The sequence below is a fragment of the Pinus tabuliformis genome, chromosome J (assembly GCF_031772625.1).
Source record: "Pinus tabuliformis cultivar Carrire ecotype Pingquan chromosome J, CPIR1, whole genome shotgun sequence".
Taxonomy (NCBI): Eukaryota; Viridiplantae; Streptophyta; class Pinopsida; order Pinales; family Pinaceae; genus Pinus; species Pinus tabuliformis.
Window position 1 is genome coordinate 384,745,933 of NC_142295.1, and position 10,676 is coordinate 384,756,608.

Below are 10,676 nucleotides of genomic sequence, written 5' to 3' on the forward strand. Positions count from 1 at the left end.
ATCTTGTGTTGCCTTTAAAGTCTTCTTGATAACCTGCAATTCATGTTCCACGTTTGCCAACATGTTCGGTCTTATAAGTAGCATGTTCATTGGATCACTCTAGCTTATGGGAGTATTACAACTCTGCCCATAGAGTGCCTCAAACAAACTCATCCTTAGTGACTCTTGATACCCATTGTTGTAAGAAACTCAACCAGTGGAAGATACTCCTCCCACCTCCTCTATTGATGCATGACATACATCCTCATCATATCCTCCAGTGTCATGTTGACCCTCTCTATCTATCCATCTGTGTGCAGATGATAAGTTATACTGAAGGCCAACTCTATATCCAAACCTACAAATAACTCCTTCCAAAACTTGTAAGTGAACTTGGCATCTCTATCTGATACAATCTTCTTTGGAACACCATGCAACCACACTATCTCCCTGATGAAGACTTGTGCTACCTCACTAGCTGAATAAGTAGTCTTCATTGGAATGAAGTGAGATACCTTGCTCAACCTGTCAACAACAACCATGATGGAATCATTATGCTTTAATGTCCTCAAAAAACCTATAATGAAATCTATGGAAATTACCTCCCATTTCCACTCTAGAATTGGAATAGGTTGTAACAAACCAGCTGGGTGCTTACACTCAACTTTCACGTGCTGATAATCCAAGCATCTTGCAACAAACTCTGCCACTTCCTTTTGTAGATTTGACTAGTAGTATAACTTCTTCACAACTGTCAACATCTTCTAACATCTTGGGTGCCCTGAATATGACTTAACATGAAACTCCCTCAAGAAAAGCTTCTTGAGCTCACTATCATCTGATACATAGATCTTGTCCCTAAATCTCACAAAGTCATCTGTCGTGAGATGATAGGCCATATCCTGTTCACTTGTACCCTGTTGTAACCTGTGCCTAAGCTCCTTGTACCTGTCATCTTGCTATCTTGCTTGTAAGATCCAATCCTGTAAATATGTCCCGTAAGAGCTCACAACTGCAACATGGTTTACCTGCACTCTCCTACTAAGACTATCTGCAACCATGTTCTCCTTTCCTTTAATGTATCTGATCTCAAAGTCGAACACAATGAGGGTAGCTAACCATCTAGCTTGCCTGGCATTCAGATTAGGTTGGTCAAATAGATACCTTAGTCCACTATGGCCACTCATTAATACAAACCTCCTACTAAGAAGATGATTCCTCCACGTGTTCAAGGCATGAATGATCGTTTCCAAATCAAGATCATGAGTCACATAGTTATGCTTATGCTCATTCAGTTTCCTTAAATCATAGCACAGCACATGTGCCTCCTACATAAGGACTCCACCAAGTCCTCTCTTGCAAGCATCTTTGCACACTACAAACTCTTTATCTGGATTTACAATATTTAACACCAGAGCATTTGTAATCAATTGCTTCAACTACTAAAAACTTTTTGCACAATCCTCTACCCATTCAAATTTATTTCCTTTCCTCTACAATGATGTAATAGGATATGCAATCCATGAGAAGTTCCTGATGAACTGCTTGTAGTAACCTACTAGCCCCATGAATGATCTGACCCCATCCACATTCTTAGGATTTTCCCACTCCATGATAGCTCTTATCTTTGGTGAGTCTACTACTATGCTTTCCTTAGAAACAACATGTCCCAAGTAGTGTACCTTTGTCTAAAAGAAGTCACACTTACTAAGCTTGACATACAACTGATGCTCTATAAGAAATCTCAATATTGTTGCTAAGTGTTCTGCATGTTCTTCCTCATTCTTAAAATATATCAATATATCAATATATCATCAATGAATACAATCACAAACTTGTCCAGATAAGGACACAATACACTATTCATCAAGCACATGAAAGTATTTGGAGCATTATTCAAACTGAAATGAACCACAACAAACCTATAATGCTTATACCTGGTCCGAAAAGCAGTCTTGTAGATGTCCTCTTCTTTGTTGCATACCTGATGGTATCCTGATCTCACATAAATCTTTGAGAACATTACTTCGCCCTTTAACTGATCAAACAAATCATCAATCCTTGGTAACAAATACCTTTTCTTGATCGTCACCTTGTTTAGCTGCCTATAATAAATGCACAATCTGAGAGTGTCATCCTTCTTCTTCACAAACAATATTGGTGCACCACAAGGCGATACACTTGGCCTAATGTATCCCTTATCAAGCAATTATTTCAACTGCAACTTTAATCCCATCAACTCTAGAGTGTTCATCCTGTAAGGTGCCTTTGATGTTGGTGTTGCTCCTAGTACCAACTCAATAGAAAATTCCACTTCCTTGTGGGGAGGAAACTTTGAAATCTCTGCTGGAAATACATCCTAAAATTGTTGCAAGATAGGGTACCTCTTGAGGACTTCCACATCTTCAACGTCCTTACCCTTGTCACTGGAAATATGGATTGCAAATAGTACACACCCCTTCCTACGACTGTGCTTACCTTGCATAGATGTAACCATTCTAACTGATGTAGGCTTCTTCTTTCCCTGCAAGATTCTCTTTTCCCCATTATCATCTAGGCACTCAATAGCCTTGTTATAACAAGCTACTTTGGTCCTGTGTAGGTACAACCAATCCATACCCAAAGGCATGCTAATGACCCCAACGGAAGCATATTTAGATGTGCTAATGTAGGCATACCATTCAGCTCAAATGCACAAGCTCGTACCTAATGATGAACTCTCTTCTTAGTACTTGTAGCCAAATACACCAACCAAGACTCTCCACACACTTCTTTTCTCAAACCACACTTATCCACTAGGTCAGGATTAACATAACTATAATTCGATCGAGGGTCAATCAAAATAGAAACAACTCGATCACAAAGCTTACCTTCCATTTCAATAACAAATTCTTGGTGATTTGTCTTCTTGTTGTCCATGGCTGCATAAATATGAGGAATGCTATGACCAACATTCCCAACTGTCTGTGCCTCTTGAACGTTATACACCTGAGGCCTGCCACCCTAGTACAATAGACAATCCTTCTTGCGATGATCTTTGCAACAAATCCATCATTGCAATAGTCCCCTACCATCACCTCTATTTTGTTTCTCTCCACGCTGCAAGCCATGTCCCTTCTCAACTGCATTAAATTTCTTGTAAGGAACAACATTTTCTTTCTCACCTGCATCCTAAGGTCTTCCCCACTTCCTTTTAACTTTCCCATTCCCCTTTGAATCACACTTAGGCTCATATTTATGCTTTGATTTCTCATAACAATGCTTCAGTTTTGTTGATGGCTTCCTCCAGCAATCATGGCTCATCAAACTCAATCTGGTCTCTATATGTTGCTGGCAACCCACTGATGAACCTTTGAATCCTTGCTTTCTCATCCTTGAGGTAAGGAACATACCTCAACAAATCCAGGTACCTGCTAGTATACTTATCTTCTGCCATGGAACCCATTTGAAACTCATAAAACTCCTTAGCTTCGTCATCATAATGTCTCTCAGATAAATGCTTCTTCTTGAAGAGTCTCTCAAACTCATCCTGAATCAACTCTTCTTCTCGAATTCCTATGAAATTCTTCACATATTCCCACCAGATATCTACTTTTCCTTTAAGACTGAAGGTGGCTATTTTGGATTCCATGTTCTCTTAATAATTATGCAATATAAATAATTTCTTCATCCCAAGCAACCATGCATATGCATCATCTGACTTCTTCATCTCTCCATCAGAGGTAGGAGGTTTGACTTTCTTGAACTCCTCAGGAAAGTACTCATTCCTCATATAAGTATGATGGCAGTGATGATGATGATGTCTCCTAGATGAAGAACTAGAATGAAACCCATACATACCAGTCCTCCTATCAGATGTGCCCAATGATCTTCCACCTCTAACTGTGTCCCCTCTATCCAACCTATATCCTGACCAAGACATGCTACCATATGCTCCATTAGTCTCATCTTCCTGTTCTTGACTAATCCTCAACTGTCCATGTCTCTGTAAGTCTGAAAAACTCTGAAGATGACTGCATTGACCTCTAGCTATTTTTCCTAAGCCCTTGCAAGTCTTTCCTGTGCCTCAACCAACCTATCATTTTCTGCCTTGAAATTTCTAATTTATACCCTCAAACTCCTCAATGTGTCTACTATATCAGGATAATACTCATCCTTGCTGCCCAATTGATCTATAAGGAGAGTCACGAGAACTGTGGTCCACCATTTTTCTCGTCATATTTGATTTTCTTCTTCGTGAAAGTATATCATGTTAGATAAACCAAATAGATACCACAACCAAAATCATAACTCAATGACATTCAGGGGAGGCTTATCTCATCTGCAAAATGAGTCCACATTAGCATGATACATGTATAATAATAATCACATCAATATGTCAACATCATGCATGACAATACCAACTACATACCATGACCTCATGCATGAAAACCATAACCATGACAATGCATGCATAACCACATGCATCTAGCCCATCAGGTCCAAGTGTTTGAACCATGCTCTGATACCACTCTGTAATGCGACCTCCCACATTTACTCGCTTCTACTAGCCTTCCGGGGTAAACATGAGCGAAGGGATACTATAACATGACTCAACCTCTTAAGTATAGTTAAGGAAGTGGAATCAACAACTTCAAAATTTTCTGATTTCCTATGGACTTCCCTTAGGTGCTACAGGACCCCCAGGAGCTAAACAACCACTCCAAGTGCCCAGACCCTAAGATAACTTGCTTTTTCATTGACCTAGAGCCCCAATCACTTGCATAACAAGGCAAAACAATGACTGTAGCCCTCTAGTCGCATGGATGACCCTGCCTCCTAGCGACTGTAAACTAATTTACTCAGTTTTGTGCCTGCGACCCCGAGATCTGAGCCACTTTTTCAGGGCTAGGATCCATACCTATGCCTAGAACTTGATAGAACTTTTGTAAATGGTAAGTGACACAAGGAAAAATCCTCTAACACAAAACTTAGACAAGGACATGACCTAACCAGGTATAACCATAAAAATCATTTCATCAAACACATAGTGAACATGCAATCTATGGGTCATGAATGCATATTAGAACATAGAGATCTGATACTTATCTAAGGATTATCAAGAAGGTCTAATTCCCTCTCACGATAGCTGCAATATCATCTATTAGGTCATGCATTCAATAACCATTTATTTACCAATCAAACATGATGAGGACCATAACTAGAATATGGCATAATACCATGCTTATAACCAACATATAACCAAGATAATAACAATGATAAAACTATTAAACCCACATAATAACAAGTATAAATACTCAAGAATTACAAGAGGAATTTAGCTCTTATTAACATATGAAAAAGCCAACCAAGTCAGGGATTTCCACGTACCATCTGACCATAGATTGGGCTGAACCAAATCTTTCTTTCAGCCAATCACTCATGTGCCATATTCCAAGCATGAATGTGGGATCTTATGGGATAAATCAATCCATAAACAAACAAGGGAATCTAGAGGTTAAACCACCTCCACCCTCACCCTACTATGATCTCACTTATACCGGTCTTGAGATCACAAAACCAAATTGAGCTTGGATTCCTCAATATTATTTCACCATCCCTTGAGAAATTTTCCTATCTCCTCCCACCTGTCGAGGGCTTCCCAGAGAAAATCATCTCCACCCGCAACCCTTGGGATTTTCCAGAGACCATCTCAACTAGATCCAAATTTTTTTGGCAATTCAAAGCTTAGCCAAGAATTAATCCCATCATAGCATGGCTATCCAGAAATGGCAAGGCAAGGTTGAAACCACTGTCAAACTGGGTAAAACTCATGCCAATAACAACAAATGAACCAAATACAGACATGCATAAATCATGCATGCCAAAACCAGCTAGGAAATCATACATGCAACCTGTTACCTGCAAGTATTCATGTGGAAGCCACTTGATCCAACTCTTGCTTGATCCTTGCTTTCCTTTGCTTGCTTGTTTTCCTTCTCCTCTTGGTGCACTTCTCCTCTTGAAATCAATTCCAAACCTGAACTGACAAAAGGCCCCAAACTAATGCTTATATTTCTTTTTATTATTGATGCCTCTAATTTCTTCATTTTCCTCTATTTTCCTTCAATTTCCTCCTCACATGCAATCTATGACCTTTCACCTCCCTTTTATCTTAAGTTCATTTATTTTCATAAATAAATGCCAATAATGTCTTTATGCCTTTGCCGATTTCCTTAGCCATAATAAACAACAAGTGATGCCCACTAGGATGCTTTGCAGAACATTTAGCTTGGAATACGTGTCCAATGACTTTGGTCTTATTTTTCATTTCTTAAATTTATTACATGAACCTTTAATTTGGGGTTGTCACAAAAGTAGGGTTGCTTGAGGTCGAGTTTAAGCTGTAGTTAAGGGCTAAGAATAGCCACAAAGAGAGACTAGGTTAATCATAATCTAGCTGCAGAGGTAAGGTTGTTTAAGGCCTGATCAAGCAGATATTAAGGAGCAGTGTAATACTTGGTTAGATCTCTATTTAAGGCCCTAAGTAAAAGGAAGTTGAAGGGCTTGGTTAGTCCATATTCTAAAGAGATAATTAATCGCAGACCTGAACATAAATCTCTGATCAAGGTTAGTGTGCAAGGAATCACAAATAGTAGTAACAAGATCAATGATGACCAAACCTTCGCACACTGATATGAAGAATTGAGGTATGAGCTTTTTGTTCAATTTTTTGGTATTGTACATTGCTATAGGTGAATGTTTGGCATGTTCTAGTACATGAGTTAATGAAGCAACAAACAAATCTACTATAGTGAATCTTATATTAGCAGACAATGATCCAGGCATGTATTAGTTGAGACAACAATGAAGTTATTAGTATTTGGATGCTATTGTAAGTGGGTCATGATCACTGTTCCAGAAGCCCACAATTTATTCTATCTTTTATTTTAAGGATGGTAGGGTGGTGCTAGGAAAGGAAGTTGTAGCTTCCTTTAGGAGGTTGTTGCCTCCTTCCAGTGGGTGTTGGTAAACTAGGGGTTTGTAGCCTCCATCAAGTTGCAACTTGTAAACAAATTGAAACTATCTAGATAAATTTCGGTGGTTTTCTTCCCACATTGGATTTCCACCTAAGTCATTGTGTATTATTCTATATTATTCTGGTTTTCTTCCACATTGGATTTCTGTTAATGTTCTAGGATCTTTAAATTGTTTAAAATTTATGAAATATTGATTCAACCCCCCCTAGTATTTCCAACAATTGGTATTAGAGCATGATACCCTCAAAATAGTCTGATCAGTGGAGGGAAGATTGTGAATAAATATGGATCAAATAGAAAGCATCCCTCGAAGAAAAATTCAAGTATTTGTTGGAAATTATTATGAATTATGAAACAACAGCATGGAAACCTACTTGAAGGCTTTAGGAGTGGATGTTTGGAGTTGCATTGTTAATGGCTACAAAACCGCAAAAAATCCTACAATTGATCCCGATGAGAAGAAATTGTTTAGCTATAATTCAAAAGTTCATCATGCCATCACAAGTGGATTGTCAAGAACCATAAGGACCAAGGTGATAATGTGCACCACAACTAAAGAGGTTTGGGATAAACTTTAAAAAAATTATGAAGGTGATGATAAAGTCAAATAGGTCAAACTTCAATGACATAGAGAACAATTTGAAAATATGAAAATGGATGAAACAAAAAATATTGCAATCTACTTACTCAAAGTAGATGTTGTTGTGAATGACATTAGAGGATTAGGAGAAGTCATTAACAAATCTTTGATTGTACAAAAGGTGCTAAGGTCACTTTCTTTAAGATATGCTGCGAAGGTATCTACCATTGAAGAAACCAAGGATTTGAGCAAAATGACAATGAATGAATTACATGGAACCCTTACAACATATGAAATGAGAACAAATACAAAAGCTAGATATTCAAATAGAGAACTAGCTTTTAAAGTCACGAAGAAGACAAGAAACAAAGAATTCAAGGTATAATGAATACTAGAGAATGAATCAAATGAAGAACAAGTGAATTTCGTCAGGAAGCTCAAAAGGGGAACCGGAAAACACAAAGGTAAGTTACCCTTTAAATGTTTCAATTGTGGCAGAATAGGTCATTATGCTAAGAGATTTCCTTTTGGGGAAAAGAAAAACTTCCACAAGAAAACTATTTATTCTAAAGAAGACAACAATTCTTCATATGAGAGTGATACCTAAGAAGGGGAAGCAAGAGAAGTTCTCTTCATAACCCAAGAAACCCAAAATAATGATCATAATGTCAATATTAACGAAGAGGTCAATGATTCAAATGAAGAAATAGAAGAACCAAATATGAAAATAGATTATTTTTGGGGAATAAAAAATGATACAGAAACGGAACAAGAATATAAAGATCTTAAAGAAAAATTGAAGAATAATGAAAAGGAAAATCACAAGCTCGTAAACAAAAATAGAGAATTGAAAAACCTACTTGAAAAATATGATTAAAAAAATATCTCTTTAAGGTCCAGCTTGAAGAAGCAAAAAGAGTTGAGGAAGTAATAAAGATCTAGATGATGAAGAAAGAAGAAGATTGTAAGAAGCTTGAATAGGAAGATGTGTCATTGAGGGTTGAAGTTGACAAGCTCAAAAAGAACTTGAAGAGCTCACAAGTGTTGGATAGAATTCTTAGCTGTCAAAGGTCCTCATGCGACAAAACAGGTCTTGGCTATACATGTGTATCTTCAAGCAAAGAGGACACAAGTTCCAATCCTCCAAAGGAAAAAAATGAAAAATAATTCAGAAGTCACTGCCCATCACAAAGATGAAAACAATGAAATCAAGGACAAAGATCAACAATGGATTGAACCTCCTCTAAGGCAGAAAAAATTCAAATGGCAATCCAACTTTCCTAGGTATGAAAATATCTTTCTCGTTCATTGTTACTCTTGCAGAAATTTCAGGCATAAAACAATTCATTATAAAATCAATACAAGGTGTAACTATACAAGAAGTAGGAATGATTATGGATCTGTAAGAAATGACCATAGATTATGAAATGTTCATGGATCTACTAACAAAAACTACAACCCATTTGAACCATTGATGAATCAAAACATCGTATGCTACAAGTGCAATAATCTTGGTAACAAGGCACATGATTGCAGGTTTATAAAAGTAGATGCTCCAATCATAAAGACAAAGAAACCAACTATGATATAGTAAAAGAAAAAGAAGGAACATTGAAATCTAGAGTTGATTGCTAAAGATAAAGAATATGAACGGTACAAAGACAGTGGGTGCTTGACACATATGACAAGAGATGAAAACAAATTTGTCAGTGTAAAAAGAAAAATTGATAGTGTTGAATTGGGAGATAAGACCTCCATTAAGGTACTTGGAAAAGGTGTAGTAAATCTTGGAAGTGAACATGTAAAAGTAGCAAATGTTTTGTTGGTTCAGGATTTGAAGCACAATCTTCTCAGTGTAGGCAAAATGTGTGGTCAAAGGTATAATCTCTTGCTTAATTCCCAAACATGGGAAATTAGAGAAGTAGACTCAAGAAAATTGGTTGTAACAACTCAAGAAGACAAAACAACATACACATCTTAGACCAAGGAGAGCGAAAAAAAAAAATTGCAGCCAAACAAAAGAGCTCTAGGGACAACAAAGAAGGGAAGGGTATGAAGACATAAGTCTCGTTGAGTGCCATATGTTCATGGGGAGCAGCCCCAAAGAAGCAAGTCACCCTTTGCCATTGAAATCAAAGGGGGAGAGAAAGGAAGTGAAACATGAAGACAAGGAAAGCTTGAAGTGAAGGGGAGCATGAGTGTTGACATAAATGACGAGGGGGGAGATTGTTGGAAGAAATTGTCATTGATGTCAAAGGGTGAATGGCCCTGATTGATATGATGCACATATTTAACGATATGCATGAAAGAGTCATTGAATTTGAGTGCAATACCACTCTAAATTGGTAGAGCTCGTTACACCATTTTGTTTGATAAGTGGCATGCCTCGTGGCTCCTCACAGTTGAGGAGATATGCCCTCTCAAAGTTGAAGCATCGATGTGGTCAAAGTGCCCCAAAATGAATGAATTTTAGGTCCAATAGTTTGGCATTAAAATTTAAGGAAAATATGTTGATTCTTGGATAAATTATGTGGTCTTGGCAGTTTCAAATTGTTAACCAAGTCGACCCTCCGAAAGAGAAATTTTCACTAGGAAATCGGTTTCAAAAGATGTGTTAAGCTCGACCCTGTAAAAAAATGATTTTTGTAAATTTGATTTTTTATCAAGCTCAAGCCGGCTCCCTATTTTTGGGGTATTTTAGGGCAAGTCAGCCCCCCTCAAGAGCCCCCTTGCTCAAGTATAAATAGGGTACCTGTCTGCCCTCAAATGACATCATTCCACTCATCATCTTTTGTGTAATTTGCTCTGAAATTTCTGAAGCCAAGGGGAGACACGCAGATCTAAAACAATGTTGAGTTTTAAAGGGCTTGGTTTACTTTTATCCTTTTTTTTGTTTGGTTGTTTGTCTATGGGATTCGTTGTGACATACCGAGTTTTTTCTGAGGTCGAAATTAGGGTCGAATATATCCCTGTAGCAGACCGCAGAAGAGCTGAACTTCACCTGAGGTAGCCGCAGAGAGAGGTCTGGTATGGCATCACTAGCCACAAAGATTGTGACCATAGGAAGGGACGCAGTAAGGCTGAATCTCAGACCTATT